The 18,162-nt window shown below is 40.2% G+C and overlaps 1 protein-coding gene across 1 annotated transcript in view; it reads right to left on the reverse strand.

Moving 5' to 3' along the window:
- HSPA12A (heat shock protein family A (Hsp70) member 12A) overlaps positions 1-18,162 on the reverse strand; it is a 139,749-nt gene that overhangs the window by 102,553 nt on the left and 19,034 nt on the right. The window contains exon 3 of the mRNA XM_067561295.1: positions 4,938-5,185. The gene's annotated coding sequence lies outside the window, so the exon portion shown is untranslated. The remainder of the gene's footprint in view (positions 1-4,937; positions 5,186-18,162) is intronic.

Below are 18,162 nucleotides of genomic sequence, written 5' to 3' on the forward strand. Positions count from 1 at the left end.
TCTTAATTTCTAGTTCCAATTTAGTCGCATTGAAAATCTCACAAGAATATCTGCCTCACAAGATTGTGAACCCACAAAGACAGACAAACTCTTGTGATCATCCCTGCTTTAATTATATTTAAATCACTCAAGTTAACTGCAGTCTCCTAAGGTCATCTGACCTTGTGAGATATTTGCAAATTTGTCCCAAAATCATGTGAGATTTCTGCATTATTGAATCCCTTATTCATCCTGAAAGGTGAACGCTATAATAAATCTGGATCCTAACACTACCTCCTCGGCCCATTTATGCACAAACAAAGTGGCCTCCAGCTTTGTTTCAGTGCCACTGTCAAACCAGGTAAGCAGTCAATCCACTGCTGAATATGACATACTGTTGTCAGTGTCCATTTTCTTACCATCCCCACTTATGATATATGACACGTGGGGCACAGCTCATGATGGCAGTAGAAATAGTTGAGGATCAAAAAATTGATAAGCAGTCAATGCCTTATATGCCTGGGAGGTGATGGATGATGTTGCTGCTATCCATTATTTTGCTCTGTTAGATGTGGCTGTTTTACCTTGACAAAGTCAAGATGCAAGTTAAGCTAATTTAAGGAATAGGCCAAATTCTGCAGTCAGTTACATAAAATCAGCAGCAATTTCACTGACTCCAAAATTATATCAGCATGAAGACAGAATTGGGTCCAGTGTTTGGAAGATAGAGCTGCACAGGTTGCCGAGATTTCAAGCCATTTTAAGACAATCAGTCTTTCCAAAAGTCATCCAGGTTAGAGGGGGAATGTCTATTTGGCATCTTCGAGACTAATACCGACTTAAAGCAATGCATGACTAAAGTAGCAGGCACTGCAATAATCAAAAGGATATATTTTTGCATAAACAACCTTGCCCCCACATTGCACACAAACTGCAATTAGGAGTTTGATCTTCCAAGGCAAACAAATGTAAGGCAAGATACATTAGAAAGTGTAATTTGAACCACTCACATTGCTGAATTCTAAATTAAGTTCAATCATGCAGGAAAAAGACTTTGGTGTCATTGTGAATAGCAAAATGTGCAACAGCCATTAAAGCAGCAAACAGAATAGTCAGCAGCCATCAAAATAACAAACAAAATGTTCGGAAGTGTGAAGAACTGGATAGAAAAATAATACAGATAACATTATAAAGTCTTATATTAATCAAGAGGACACCCTCACCTGGAATATTTTATTTGGTTTTACTCACCCTATCTCAAAAGTTACATCAGAAACTGGTGGGGTAGAGAGGTGTGTGACAAAATACTTAGAGATGTGAAGATTTCATATGAGAGAGAGATTGTAAAGATGGGAACTATAGAGAGAAATACATCTTTGCTATATCAATTCAAGAACACCACATCAAGCCTTCAGTCTGCTTTGTCAAATGACTTAGCCAAAAGATCAGTACAAATGGTAAAGAAGATTATAAACAAAACTCAAACACTGGCAGAGTCAAAGGGTTTCTATTGTTAGAATATCACAACACAGCTCTCAATGGCTTATTAGAATCACCAGCTCAAAGACTTGTGAGCAGAAGGGGGAAAACTTAATGCTAAAAGCTTCTTGAGTCAGAGACAAATAAGCCTGAAGCAGCTACAAAAGCGCTATGAAGCCAGGAAACTGGAAAAGAAGAAATGCTAGAAGAATGCCAAACAGTTACCTCCATTGCAAGTGGGAAAGAATGTTAGCTTCCAACCAGAAAGTGTCTTGCAACCTGCCAAGTTAACAATTATACCATATCCACCAAGGTCATACACTATAACTATCCCAGTAGTTCAGGCCAACAAGCGGAACAGAATATGTCTAAACAAAATGAAGGAGGCCACTGGCTCTCTGTTTCTTGAGGCCATCCAAGATGCTACTGGCAGTGTTCCTGTGCTGGCAGAAGTAATGTGTGTTGCCTTAGTCACAGACAATGAAAAATACCCAGAGCAGCAAACACAGACTCCAGATGACGGCTCCACCATAGTCGCTGACCAGGCCACTGCAGAAAGGTTTGGAGAACAAAAAGTAGCCATGTGATCAGAAAACCCTTGAGGTTCAGAGATAGCAGTTACTGACAAAGAGGCAGAATGATCTCATCTGTTTAGTGGGTCTCAGGTTGCCTACCCTAGCTTCAATCTAGACCTCTCAATTTCTGTTTGATTAAACAGTTTGAGATGATTGATGTTAGGTGATTTATATTTCATTTACATTTGATTTTTTTTTAATTTGTGAGATGTAACAATAGCTGCTGGAGTCTGTGGATACCAACCCTTGTCACTACATGACATGATAATAACCTTTACTTGCAACTATGATAGTGACTGGGACAAGGGAAAATAATTCAGTTATATATTTGCGCAAAGCCTAGCATTCACAGGCTTGACCTCATGGAGGCTCTATGTGCTATCCCAATATAAATGTTAAATAGTAATGATAATTATCCATATTTCTGTGTCTCACATCTTTATCACAGCTAATTCTTATACATCATTCCCTCTCCCTCACATGCTAGCTGTGCTAATCTTTTATTGCTTCCTATGCCCGTGACAATAATTCAACTCTGATGTCCTAATTATACATTCCAGTGGTTTCTAGTCCATGGGGAGCAACACAGGACACAGCTGCATGATGTAATAGAAAATGTTCCCTGTCACACTTGATTGTCCAGTATCAAGTCAGACACACACCAAAAGGTGCTTTTGTCATCTCTCAGGGAGCTCCCACTAACAGCAGGCAATGACTCAGCAGTCCCCAACCTAGGGCAGTGCTTTCAAAAAGCATCCTGCCCGTCCCTAGGCCAAGCTAGAAGAGCCTTAAGTCTAATATGTAGCTACGTGCATAGGAAAAACTCAACTCAAACCTCCTCATACACCATTATTGGATCAGGAAAAGATTTTCAAAGACACTAAGGCAGCAGAGGCCCCCAGCTCTCACTGAAAGTCAATAAGAGTGAGCTGTCTAACTGCCCTTGAAAAATCTCCCACTAAGTAACTTCCCTAGTGTCTACAGTAAGGAGTCCTAGCTCTCGTTTAACTTAGATGTATCCTTTGCTCTTCGTATTAGTGGCCTTGTATGATCTTGTAGGTTTCATTCGTTTAAAATGATTAGATTTTTTTTCTGCTACTGAGTGCTTTAGCACTTGCCTTTGTTGATTCTCAATATAACTATTTTACTGGTCTTTCTGCTGCCCTTTTGGCTTATTATTTATTAAGTTTATAGCTTATTCAGAATCATGCTATTTTAATCTTTTGCTGGACCTGCTGTTCTCTTCATGTTACTGCATTATTTGTTCAACTACATTAAGATGACTTTGAAATGGAGAAACAGGAATAAGTCCTCTTTGTTAACCTTTAGGACTGTAACAAAGTCTAATGACAAATTGGAGGGAGTTCAGAGAAGAGCAACAAAAACAATTAAGGTGTTGGAGGAATTGATTTACCAGGAAAGATTAAACTACATATATTTAATTATTTTCAGTAAGCAGTGGCTAAAGAATGTGGGGTTGTGGTGTGAAGATATATATGATACCACCTATAAATATTTGAGAGATGTAGGGCTAGATTCTCAGTTAATATAAATCAGTACAGCTTTATTGAAGTCAGTGCAGATTCTCGGTTGGTATAAATTAGTTTATCTGGCCCATAAACTCCAAGGAATTATCTAGTGTCATTCAAGGAGGTATAACTATGAATAATGGAGTAAAATTTTAAAAATTAATATTTATGGTGACTATGAGGAAATATTTGCAGAAAGTAACATCTAGGAGATTGCGCAAGCACCAATCACTTTGGACAGATACATGTTGTCATAACAAACCACTAGAAAATATCCTGTAAGGAGCAATCTTATACTGGCAAAAGCAGGGGACTAATTGACCTCAAGGGTCTCTTTCTTCTTTTTTGTAGGGTTCTATGGTATTGTTACCCTTTTAGGCCTAAGAGGTCAGACAATTTTCAGAGACTTGTGGATTATATCTATTAAGAGGAGAAATTGATAGTGGATGCAGGTATTTCTTTGGTGCAATCCTACTTATTTACAGAGAACGTACATAAAATTTTGTTACCCTGAACATAACGGGAATCAAACATCATGAGTGTTTCTTTGCTCACAGTTCAAAGCCTCTTTTCAGCCAGCACTTTTTCCCTACAGTTCTTTCTCTCAGCATCACTCTACAAATACTTCTCTGTCTGTCTGGCTTCCTTGCTGCATTCTCTCTTTGCTTCTGTGGTGGTTCTTGGTCTCACACAGCTTCAGTCAAATAAATCCCTTGCCCCTCCATTTGTTATCAGACCCTAGGAAACTCCTTGGACTGCATGGCCCAAACAATGGCCTAACTTGCATACAGTTGAATACTTGGGCGATGGTTTTTGATTGTTTCAGTTATTACTAAACAAAGGGGCATTTAATTATTCCCTAGTGTAGCCTAAATGGAACTCAGCTACTATGCCCAACAGCTTCAATGAGGTGTGTGACTGCCCAATCCTAACATAACAATACTAAATATCTGAGGGACCTTATGGATGACCCAACACCCACTGAAGTCACAGAAAGAGTCCCATTGATTTCACTGGAAGGTGGCTCAGGGCCATTTTTCAGATTCATATACCTTTTCATATTTTATGTTCTTCCTTAATTAACCTACATCCCTTGCCCCTTCTGGTGGCACTTCCAATTGCAGACCATTTGCATGCTTAACTTCCCTTTAGTGGGAATTTCTATGTCTTATGTTTATGCAGCAGACTCTCTGGGTATTTCTCAAATAGTCCCAGGATTAACTTTTAGGATTGTTTTTATTTTTTGTTCACCATCTGATTAACAAAAAGCACTTTGAATAACCTGATTAATGCTAGAGAAATAAATAACCACAATGGCACTAAATATTTTGATATGCACACATTGAAAAAATAACTAATATTCAGAGTTGCTCACCTTCCAAAATCCACATCTGCAAACATCCAGAAGAGATGCACTCTAATGACTCATAACTCCATCATCTCTATAGCAAACTTCTTCAGTCACTTCCAACGCAGCTGCCTTCACTGAGGCTAAATAGCCATGTTTTCTGGAGTGCTCCACACCCAACATACTGAGCTCTTTTGAAAATCTGGCCACCTATTTTACTCACTATCTGGGAGCTAAGCAGATTCTCTTGAGAATCTAACTCTGTCCATTGCACTCTGGAAAAGATAGAAAATATCGTTTGAGTCACATGCTTGAAGGGGGAAGGGAAATTAAACATTGCTTATTAGGTGAATAGAAGTTCCACCTCCTTCTTGGAATCAAATTAATTCATATTAGAAAAATAATAAATTGGATGTAAAACTTGTAATACTCAAAATAAAATAAATCACTTTTTGGCTGACAGGAACCATTAGAAATTTGAGACTGAATGATAATATTTGGTAACAGTAACGTAAAAGGGGCTTTAGGGGCAAATCGCTCCTGGGCAGAGGAGAGCTTCAGAAGGCCCTAATGATAATGAAACAGTGGGGTTCCACTGCACAGGAAGTGGCAGGGTGTTGAGAGACAAGACAAGGGAGTGAACACCCCCTTTGCATATTGTGGAGTGGCAACCTCTTCAGCGAGCCCATGGAGAAGAAATTTGGCCTTGGGTGAAACCTGCATATAGAGGCTGCACAGTGGGCTGCCATAGCAGATTCCATGCAAGTCTCCTTTGCATGGTTGTACTTGGAGACCAAGATCTGGCTCTTAAAATGGAAGTATGATCTCAGCTCTTACCAAAGGGGTTATAGTGGAGTAAGGCCTTGCATTTAACCTATGAAGCCCTAAAACTGGGATTTTCTAGTGGCAAAGGGAGCTAAACTCTAAAATTCCATTGGAATTCAATGGCAATTGTGTGCCTAATTTCCTTAGATACTTTTTGAAAATCTCAGCCTAAATTACTTAGGTTATGGTTACCCCAGAGATGGCTTCTCTCCTCTTTAGTATCATCCCCTGTTGAGATCAACAGGGGTTCTTGCTCTAACAACCCCTTGGTTTAATCAGGACGGGTTTGGAGCATGATGTTCTTAGTGAAGGATTCCTAATACTGGAATTTGCTTCCCTGCTATCTACCAGAACCCAAATGTCTGGATCTTTGGAGCCTGCTGCAAAGCTCATCTTTTCTCCCAGACTTTTTCCTGCGAGTGTGGACTGAGTGGATCCCATTGGATGGCAGAAGAGACCTGAGGAACGTGCGGATGGTAGGATCATTTTTAGACAGACCATATGTCCCGTTTTGGTTGAGATGGTCCCTTTTTTAAGCCCTGTCCCAGCTATCCCAACTCCCCCCCCCCCCCCCAAAGTGGGCATTTGTCCCATTTGTTCTTGCCAACTTGATCAGCAGGCAAAAGCAAACAGGACAATGCCCACTTTTGTCGAAAAAGTGAGGTGTGGTGGAATGTGCTAGGGGGGTCAAGTGGTGATGCCAGCTCTACACGGGGGCGAGAGGCAGGGCTCAGGTGGGGAGTAAGCAGTGCTTCGGTGAGCATGGGAAGGGGGTGGGGGGGACAGGGTTTGGGCTAGCAGCTCGGGCCAGCCCTGCACGGGGAAGGTGGCCCGGGTGACTGGCTCGGGCCAGTCCCGTGCAAGTGGGGGAGGAGAGAGCTCGGACTAGCCCCATGCAGTGTCCCATCATTTCCCTTTGGGAAATATGGTCATCCTACTTATTTTAAACCCTTGTCCTAATTTGTATGCGACACTATTTAATTGTTTTGGACCCATGCTGCGAGCTGCAACTGGATGTGTTTTAAAACAAACAGAAATAAGTAAATGCTAATGCTAATCTGCCATATAATTTCTTTCCCTGTTTATATTTTCTTAGTTTAGAAGAGCAGTAGGGACTAATGAAGAAGGCATTTCCTGGCAGTTGATGTCCAAGGTAAAGGGTGACCTACTAGACATCAGCTGTCAGGAAATGCTCTCCCCAGCAGTTCTTATTATTTAATCAATACTAACAAAGATCATATTTCAAGCACTCAGCCATTCTTTTATCACTATCCCCTGCCTCTGGCTGTGATTTAATCAATACTCCTTCCTTTCTTCACCTCAACAGAACAGCATTGGAGTGGCCACGGAAGCACCCAGAATCCCCAACTGTTGAAGCAGAGCCATATGCAGAAATCTAGATCCACCACTGATATTTTAGACACTCTTTTAAAAATACAACATAATTGAGTTCTTTCCTTTCCCTCCCCCATTATGGGCCAATCCAGCTCCCAATAAAGATAATGGGTGTTTTGCTGTTGGCTTCAATGGAAGCAAAAACCTGGAACTATATTTGCCAAGACCAAAAACCTTCTAATGGTCGTGTGATCAGAGACTCTAGTCTTCAAAAGAAACTGTAGAATAAATCCCCCTGAAGTTGCTTTCATTTTCCTGGGTTTTTAGGTTCTTTGTGCATCTGTTTAACCAAATCTTTACTGTGAGTGGCCATGAACTGCAGTTTCTCAGAAATTAATAAAAGCACATTTTGCAAAGTCCCATAGAGAGACTGTGAAGCAGGCTCTTAGCCTATCTCCTACAATACACTGCCATCCTGTGGCACGATACACCAATTACAGGATTCTCATAGAACACTAATGCAGGCGCCTTAGTATATTTTCATAGGTCTCTCATATGTTTAATTTCTATTAATTCTCCCAATCTTCTATTTTAAAACTACCTTACAAAATTGCCCCATTAAAAATAGTATCACAATGTTCTTTTTTCTAATATCATATTAAAAGTTATAAAATTGTGCAAAATAAGTCTATAAAAAGGATTTTTTTTTTAAATTTGACTAACTCCAATATCTGGGTATAACTTAATTGAGGTAATACCACATACACTTTGCTGAAACATACAATGTTAGACTAAGAATATTCCATCAGGAAACCTAAATTACTGAATTCTTCAATTTACACATAGTGAGTATGTCTGTCAAAAAATTAAAAGCTAATTACTTCACCGGCTAATCAGAAAGAGTTAAAAATTACATGACTATTTCAAAATGAGTGTTCTTAAGTATTGGACTGGTTTCAGTCAATGCATATGTATGTGCTTTTAATTATCTAATAATGTTTCACCATTTTTTTTTAACCTGAGTGGCAGTGATTGTCCTTCTTAGATATATCCAACCTCCATTCTCTGCTGACAACGCCTTGCTGTCCTAACACTTAATGGACTCGGTTGTACCTTTTAGAAACTGCCGTGAACCCAAAGGGCCTACCCATGGAAATCAGCGGAAAGACTCATTAATCTCAATGGGTTTTATATCAAGCCTGTGGGGCAGAGCAGAGATGTGCTGGCATCGGGGAGATCTGGTAGACACTGTACCTGAACTCTACAGAATGTAAGAGAGGGTGCAGCAGGCATGGCCCTGTGCACCTAATCAGTTTTGCTTGCCACTGTGTAGACGTGCAGGGACAGCAAATGTACTAACATGGGAGTAGAGCTTAACAGCCAGGAAGGCTCCTTGCCCTTTCCTCTCCTTTGCATACTCAGGACCAGATGGTGCATGGAACTTGCACCATCTGGTCCTAGGTGCTCTGCACACAGCCATGCACAATTTAATTTTGTTCTTTAGTGCCTTGTACTTAAGAGCCAAGACTATGTAAAAACTTCGTTCAGCTTCTGCAACACAGGGAAGCCAATGCCAGCCTTGAAACATACCTTGTTTTTCAGTTGTGGCACTGAAGCTAGATAGAACTCTTATTACATTTGGTGCTAAGCTGTCATACTGGTGCAGCCACAGCAGCACACCCTTAGTTGCAATGGGAACAAACCCTGAGAGTTTGTTTAAAAAAATAAAATAATATATTTTGGATCATACGAATTGTCATACCAGATCCAAATCAATGGGAAGTTAATCTGCTATCGTTTAGTGTAGTAGAGACCAGAAACTTGCTTTGGAAAAGGAGGAATTTAGACCCCAGAATGGACACCAGTGCAATTACATGCCTATGGGAGAAGTTTCTTCCTAACAATTAATCCAAACACTATGTTCTCAAACAAATTAGGACTGATACTCCTTGTAAATCCTAGATAATTATTATACAAATGTCAAATCCTATGTTCTTCCTTAACCAGCACCTTGTGGCAATGAGTTCCACAGTGTTATATAACAAAATGTCCTTGCTTTCTTTTTATATTGGTTGCTTTCTAATTTCATTTTGCATCTCTTGTTCTTATATTACGAGAAAGAATACATAGGGATGCCCAAATGACGATCATTCATTATGTTGCATATCAGTACTTGTATCACGTCGTCACCTTTTAGTCATTTCCTGCTGAATAATCCTAATCTTCATAATCTCTTCATATGGAACTCCTTCAAAGCCTCTAATCATTTTCATTGCTCTTCTCTGGTCCTTTCCTATTTCTGCCATGTCCGTTCTACGACAGAGTACCCGAAAGCAAACACAGATTTCTAAGTGAAGGCATACCATTGCTTCATATAATGGCACTGTATATTTTCAGCATTATTCTTTATTCCTTTTTTGATACCATTTAAGATTTTGTTTGCTATCCACAGTGATGCCCAGGGATGGGAATTCTGTGCTGTGCCTCTAAGAGGTGCAGCACAGAGCTCACAGCCTAGGGGGGAGGATGGGCTAAATTGGCTTTAATTTGCTTTTGCACCCTCCTGATCCTAGGCTGCTCTGGTGTCCCCAGAATAATTTGGACAGACTGAGCAGCTAAATTACAGCAGTTTCCTCCTCCAGCCCCATGGACTACAGCACTGCCTCAAATCTCTGCAGTGCTGGGTGCCATGATTCAGCCCCCAGCACATCGTTCCTATTTTCCCTCTCCTGCCCCCAGCATGCCAGGACTTGTGAAAGGTCCTTAGAGGCAGTTTTAGAACGGTCCTACTCAGTGCCTGCTCTAGGGGAATCCTCCCTGGGCTGGAATCAAGACTTTTTGAGGGCCCTTTATGCCTCTCCAGCCCCTACAGTGTTGTAAAGGGGTTGAAACAGGGTGAAGAGCTCATCCCAGCCTATTTTCATAGAATCATAGAATCATAGAATATTAGAGTTGGAAGGGACCTCAGGAGGTCATCTAGTCCAACCCCCTGCTCAAAGCAGGACTAACCTCTGCTATATCATCCCAACCAGGGCTTTGTCAAGCCGTAGCTTAAAAACCTCTAAGGATGGAGATTCCACCACCTCCCTAGGTAACCCATTCCAGTGCTTCACCACCCTCCTAGTAAAAAACTTTTTCCTAATGTCCAACCTAGACCTCCCTCCCTACAACTTGAGACCGTTGCTCCTTGTTCTGTCATCTGCCACCACCGAGAACAGCCTAGCCCCATCCTCCCTAGAACCCCCTTTCAGGTAGTTAAAGGCCGCTATCAAATCCCCCCTCACTCTTCTCTTTTGCAGACTAAACAAGCCCAGTTCCCTCAGCCTCTCCTCATAAGTCCTGTGCTCCAGCCCCCTAATCATTTTTGTTGCCCTCCGCTGGACTCTCTCCAACTTGTCCACATCCTTTTTGTATTGGGGGGCCCAAAACTGGACACAATATTCTAAATGCGGCCTCACCAATGCCGAATAGAGGGAAATAATCACTTCCCGTGACCTGCTAGCAATGCCCCTCCTAATGCAGCCCAATATGCCATTGGCCTTCTTGCCAACCAGGGCACACTGCTGACTCATATCCAGCTTTTTATCCACCGTTACCCCCAGGTCCTTTTCTGCAGAGCTGCTGCCCAGCTCGTCGGTCCCCAGTCTATAGCTGTGCATGGGATTCTTTCTTCCTAAGTGGAGGACTCTGCACTTATCTTTGTTGAACCTCATTAGATTTCTTTTGTCCCAATCCTCCAGTTTGTTTAGGTCACTCTGTATCCTATCCCTACCTTGCAGGGTATCTACCACTCCCCCCAGCTTAGTGTCGTCCGCAAACTTGCTGAGGGTGCAATCTACCCCATCCTCCAGATCATTAATAAAGATGTTGAACAAAACCGAGCAATTAATCACTTTAAAAATCTTGGCCTACCTTATTACAAACCAAACCTACACTTATTTTAGGGCCTACTCCTGTGTCCATGGGAGCAGGACTCTGCTCCTCATGCAAGAATAGTGTCAGGCCTTAGGCCTTTATGATGCCATGAAGATCAGGAGTTCCTTTACAAACAAATGCTGCGAGAAGATGTATAATAAATTAATGAGAAAATGCAGTGCCCCCAGACAGCATTAACATTCCACCAGGGAACTCATTTACAAGAGTTATAAGTTCCCAAGAATTCAGTACTTTTTGAAATAATTATGAGAGACTTCTCTAATACTGCCTTTGGGCTAACACCTAATAAATCATTTAAAAGTGAAAAGGAACCTTGTCTTTAAATCAGGGTTGTTTTTTTAAAATTAATGCTTTTAATTACAAGGAACGATTTTGTTAAATTAACAGATTTATTAATATTAAAGCACTGGTTTGCCAGGGAATAAATATTGTCTTACTAGTCAAAAACACTTTCCTGACTGCTAGGAGAAGTATATATTCATCTAAAAACAGCACAAAAATATTTTAAGTTACTCAGTGCTTCGGTCAAAAATTACTGGTGCAAATATAGTAGTGCATTTCAAGCAACTGATATCTGTAAAATGTATGTTTAAGTTTATTAAATACAATCACAAGGACTCAACTACAAATCAGTTTCATTTTATTTTAGTGGCTTTTTCAGTTCAGACATTAAATTCTGTTTCAATCACTTCTTCATTTGATAAACGTATACATCCGTAATTAACAGGCCTGTCGCTCATGAAGAAGAATTTTTCTTCATAGAGCAGCTTTCAAAACCTCTACCAGTTTTCTCTGCTGACAGTTTCCTACCTGTCAGATTTCTCTAAAGTTTAAACAACCTCTGCACTCAAGTCATGCTCTCTATTTTCTCCCGACAGTCCAAGGGCATTTCTAAGGGCATGCAAAACCCTAATGTAGTTTGGAAGAGATAGCAGAAGCACAAATTCCACTCCAGGTGACCCACTGAGACATCACAGGATTTTCAATTAAACTTGCTTCAATCTGGGTCTCTGATCACGCATCACAGACATCCAGGGGATTTTTTGCCATTGACTACAGTATGTGTAGGATTGGACCCTGTGACTCTAGGAACTTAACCTCTCTTTCATCAAGATGATTTATCTTTTGTATGAAATGCCAAACAGAAGTCTTGACAACTTTTAGTCATTTAAAGATCTCATAGTAATTTTCACAGGAGAAGGGGATATTCTATTCTGCTGTCTTAAAAATATCCCTCCATAGTTTCAGTTTGTTAAAGTATTCATCTCCTGTCAACAACTGTATAATGCTGCTGTGCACTATTAAACAATTGCTATATTTCATTTCAGCAGTGGGTGTAGCAATTCCTCTGGTATGTACAACACAATCTGTAAAGTGCTTTTCCACATGAAAGAGTCTATAGATAAAAGATGATCACGTTGATTGATTTACAGGTAACTGTTACAATGAGTTTTATACCGTGGTGACCAATGAAAATATCTATCACACTTTCTGCAATATTCAGCAGGTTCTGTAATTCTCTCTTGGTAGGAGACAAAGTGTTAGGTTGCAGAACCCTTAAAAATCCCTTGTTGGATCTTACCAACTCTGTAAGTCCCGCCCTCCAGGGAATGCTACTTTCCAACAGTCTCTACACAGTCTCTGAAAGAGTTCAAATTCTTTACACCAATTGAAAGTATTTCTCATCTTGTTTGAATGGCAGACTGAATGGAGATATTTGAGAGGTCTTGGTTTCAGACATTCTAATTGATCTCTTGACAGCAGTATACTGTAATTTGTATGGAAATATGCATTTCTCAGTGTAGGCCATCCTGCAGTGGTCTAAGCATAGTCACATCACCTAAGAGGAGCACTTTATGAACCATAATTTTCTCCACTCAAATTATATCTCTCGACTTGGGAGGCACCTAAAGAACCTTCCCAAATGCATGCAGAGGCGAGGACTTGTCAAAACACGTAGCTTTGATGACCTTCTATATTGACTCAAAATACGAACACTTAAGAAGGGCCTCCAACAGAATAAATAGGTAACGGGGTGGGGGAAAAAAACAACAATTTCCTAGACTAATATAGTTCCCATACTATCCATGGGCTAAATTTAGCTGTTGAGTAAACAATGCAATTCTCATTAGGCTGCTAAGTTACAATGGCAGAAATGGTTTCTTACGGTCTGTTCTGTTGGCAGGGGGACTGACACAGCACAGTGCACTTCCCTTTCTACCCCTTATGCTGGGGAATCCCCCATTGTCCCATTACCTAGCGTTTCCGGCCAATTTTTGTAGCACAAAGCTGCTGGAAAGGATTTGGAGATCTGGCCTGTTTTTCCCTAGTAAGCACTTTGGTTAATTAATTTCATCAAGAGATGGACACATCCACCTGAGTTCTTTCCCCTTTATCTGTCTGTGATTGATGGACCCTTTTCATATTCTTATTCTCTGATTTGCATTGAAAGCTGCACAGAATGGGATATGTTTTCTTCTTTTGTTTATGTTGGCAGTATTTGTGACCCAGTTCTTGCCTGCTGATTGGTTTCTCTTTATGGGTATTAAATCATAACATTTAAAAATAAGTGTTTGAAGATAGTTACCTAAGATGAAAAGATGAGAACTACATTGCTGAGGCATCTAATGCCACCCACCTGAGCAGCACTGCAAAATGCCCCAGCCATTCAATGCGGAAAAGGTCAGCAGTTAAGTTGTCAAAGCCTTAGAGCTGTAGTTATTTCTGCATCCCAATTTTCTGGATTCTTTTCTATGTTTTCTCCCCTGCCCCCAGGCACTCCGTGCTTCGGTGTGTTATCTGTGCTCCTGGTCATTCCTAACACTCCTTTCATGTCTGATTTTTCACCCCATTTAGCGTTATGCCAAGCAGAAGCAGGGAAAGCAGTGTACTGTGGGTGAAATTCAGCCTTGTGCAGAGAGCCTGCAACATGGTTCTGTGCACCATTTGCATCCCACTTCAAGGCTTAAGTGAGATTCTAGTGGTGCACAGAGTCCCATGTGGGTTTCCTGCAGAAGGTGTAATGTCACCCTGGATGAATAGAAGCGTAATGAATTAGCACATTTTAGGATTTTCTTTGCAAGCTAAAACAAAAAATGGTAAGAAAAGTGCTGAGAAACATTTTTATAGATAGGGCTCTAAGAAAACAATTCAGATCTTGGGTCTTAGCATAACAGCAGAATTTCCTCACTTGAATCCCCATCTGCAACAACAGATTAGGTAATTTTCTCTGTCTAATTAACCCTTAGAGTATCACAGATGGCAGCATACAGATGGATGTTTATTTAAAGCACAACCCCTTACATCAAATGAGACCAACACAAGCCTAGTCCCGCAGTCCTTACATCCAACAGGGGAGTTTTGCCTGAGTAAAGAATGCAGGATTGGGCCTCAAGCAGTTCTGCGTACTGCTTAGGCCTATGTCAGTAACACTTGACCGCACTCATGTAGTGTGCTGTCCCTCTGAGCACTCGCCAGGCTGAAAAATTTCTGACACTGCCACATATTATTTTAATTTCATTCATAGTCAAGAGATTGCATATGCTGAAGTATAAGGATTTGGGTCTATACATGGTCTTACCTCCAATCAAGCAAACACTGAATTACATTTTCCTATTCATAATTATAAAAAAGTGTCCAGTAGAAGTTCCAAGTAACCAGTCTGTCTGAAAATCTAAAGTAATAATTCAGACTAACCCTTTTTTAAAACAAAGTCTAAATATAAGTGTTGCCACCTCGGAAATTGCCAGTGCTGCCCAAAAAGCACCTACTGTTATGTCATAGATATACATCTGAAACAATAACACAGAATCTAGAATATTTAGCTCTCAGAGCATGATTTTCATCCATAGATCTCAAAGTGCTTTGCAAAGAAAGAAAAGTATAATTATCCCCGATTTGCAGAAAGGAAAAGCAAAGGAAAGAGAGGGTGACTGGACTTGCCCAAGATTTCACAGCATGTCAATGGCAGATATTGGACTAGAACCCCTGTCCACTGCAGCACACTAGCTCCTCATTTATACGTCAAATTAAATTCAGATTCCTGCAGATTCCACCATTTGGTCTCCTCCATATCAGAGTAGAGTGGAACATGTACCCCTATGTAGTGACCCTGTGGCCACATTTCTCTTATGTCCATGGCCAAATGAATAAAGTCCATCCTAGCCAAAATCAGGTGTGCCAAGGACATGATATCCATCATATGGGCACCAGGCATTGCTACTTGCTGTTCACATCAGTTCCAAGGTACAAGGTCTGGTTTCCCAAAGTGCCACAATTCCTCACATTTGTTTTCCTTTCTTCGTCCACCACTAGATTTGGAATTGATTGATAAGCTCCAGGAACAAATACCTTTTTCTGCTTCCTCTTTGTACATGTTACCCAGCCCACATCAATTTCTTTCCTTAACGGTATTGCACTGACCTTTAAAAACCTGAATTCAGTCCTGAAATTTATCAGAATTCAAGAACCTGGAATAAAGATTCATAAACTTCTAGTAGGAATATTTACACATGAATACAACCTGCTCCTGAGTCCTGCTCCTTACTAGCACTAAGCTGACTTATCATCCGTTAAACCTGATTCCAAAGGATTTCAGGAGAAAAAGCACCGAATACTTTCTCTTGCTACCAGCATTCACATACAACCAAGAACAAGATACCCAGTGGAATCTCTGCCCATACATACACCCCAAAATCAGTGGCCTTATTAAAATAACCGAAGTGGGAGCTACCCAGGCACTTTGGCCAGACTTAAAACAGATACACTGGTCAGGTGGTGATTCCAGTTGGAATTATCCATGACCAGCAGTTACTGAGTTGATATTTAATAATTACTTCGCACAAGTGAAAAGAACTGAAGGAACGAAGATTAATGTCTCAGAGACAAACCCACATTGGTTGTCTTGAATCCTTGCTTTAGAAACCTCCTTACTCATTTGCTTCTCCTTTAGTCCATCTCAAACATTTTCTTCACACAGCTCTAAGGGCAAGATCCTACACAACACCAAAGTACTTCAAAGGGAGCAGGAGCAGGCCCTAAATTTCCAATCTATCTCATCAGCAATGCGCACACACTTCCACATAACTCTATGGAGGAAAATTATCTTAAAATATTTGCTAGCCATACACAATGAGCTGATTTCTAGCCTCAGCTGCATGAGGCCAACTTCATGAGCTCTATTCCACACACATAGGAACTAAAGAAAAACCCCAAACCTCATCAGGTCATTCTAACCCATAAAAAGATAAACTGTTTCCCCACACACACAGTTTTGGGTAAACTAAAGGCTTTTGACAAACACCAAACAGAGAGAACTCCGGTAGCAGGTAAATTTCATTGTCACGTTAGCAGCACAGCACAGCACAACAATAATAGCAGGAGTACTCCATTTTCCTTGACAAGAATTCAGTCTTCTCAACTGTCCATTCAGGAACGAGATGAACACTTTATAGAACTGCTCACCATTTCTATTACTTTTCCTGTCAAATCCTGTTGAAATCAATGATGGATTTAAATATGTTGGTTATTATAGATTATATTTTGTCCCTTTTTACATTTGATAATTGACACCATTTTAGATTTACATGGTTTTATTTACTTTTCTCCAAAAGAGAATTAAATCCTTTTGATTATTGAAAACATCCTGATATTTTTTCCAGAAGTTGTTTAATTTCTTTATCAACTGTAAAAAGGGAAACTTTTTGACTATTGGTGCATACTTTGCATCAATACAAAAGCAGCTCTCATATACCTGGGCTGTAACTGTGCAAGAGAAAATGAACTATACATCTTTTTCCTGTGGCCAGGACTCATTAGTCAAAAGTTGGGGACTGTAAATGCTTCCTAGAGGCAGAACTGCAGCTATGTATTTTCCTCCAGCTGATGCCTAGCACACCAGAAACAGGCATAAACATACAAACCCTGTCCCTGCTGAAGAGTTAAAAAAATAACAGCCACCTCCAAATTCTCAAGTTTGGGCTGTAGCTTCTCCTCTCCCCACCCTTCCATAAAGAAAGTAATGAAAAATTAAACCCCCGATGTCTAAAACTTACACTCCTTCTTCCCATTTGAATAGACTGTTCAGCAACTGCCAGGAATAGCTCTGTTTTTTGAATACTGTAAAAGGCTGAATAGTCAGCTCCTCCAATGTGTTTAGGTCTCCAAAGTGTGCTACACAGATATTTGTTAAGGATTTAAAGTAACACAGTGAACAAAGAAAAAGCCAGTTTTGCATCCATATTTGTTGAAATCTATTTTGTGTGTGTTCCTATGTAACAAAAAATAAGTGTATGTGTAGGTGTCCCATGTTTTACAAAATCTACTCGTTGGTTGTTATAAGATTAAAACAATTTTCTCCCTTGGTAAATGCTTCCCTTGAAAACCACTGGAAGCACATAATTCATCTGTCCATTTATAGCTTCTATTTTCTTCTGGGCACTGGAGAACTCTTGATTGTGATTGCTGTTTTCCCTTCTAAGAAACCAATGTTGAACAAGTGACAGATAAGACAATTTAATATTTCAGTGACCAAACAGATCAATTTTTCATTTGTTCTGACTTTTTTTTTGAAAAGATAGTTAAGCAACCAATGTACTACAGTGAGGATTTTGTTTGGCAAATTATTCTTCTCTACCCAGAAAATTTAACAGGCACTCATTAAACCTGCAGGGAGTTTAAAGGTAGCTTTAGTACTAATATATTTAAAAAAATACATTCAAAGATTTTTTCCCCCTCTGAATCATTTTCTTCTCTGTGCAATCTATCAAAACAGTTTGGAGATACAGTATGTCTTTAGCTAGGAGTAATAGAAAAAGAAAAACACATTTCCACAAAACACTGTAGTTTTCAATGCAAAAAAAGAAAAGAAAAGAAATGAAAAGTGGATAAGGTGAATAATGTCTAGTTACTGTTTGGGAGGGAGGGATGGAAGCTGCATCTGTCTTTGGAAGAAAAAAAGGTGTTCAAATCGACCAGGCATGGGTTGATGCCCCCTACTAGCATTTCCCACCCATAAGAGCAGCTGTAGGTGACAAGACAGCCTATTTGTATGCCTGGTTTTCTCTCTCCATCCACTTCATTTCTGTTCTATCTTTTCACCTTGGAGGCTCCTGACTTCTCTCTGCAGGGCCCAAATATGCTATCTGAAGTGTGACCA

The sequence above is a fragment of the Emydura macquarii genome, unplaced genomic scaffold (assembly GCF_026122565.2).
Source record: "Emydura macquarii macquarii isolate MOO-44397 ecotype Brisbane River unplaced genomic scaffold, CSIRO-AGI_Emac_v2 contig_2372, whole genome shotgun sequence".
Lineage (NCBI taxonomy): Eukaryota > Metazoa > Chordata > Testudines > Chelidae > Emydura > Emydura macquarii.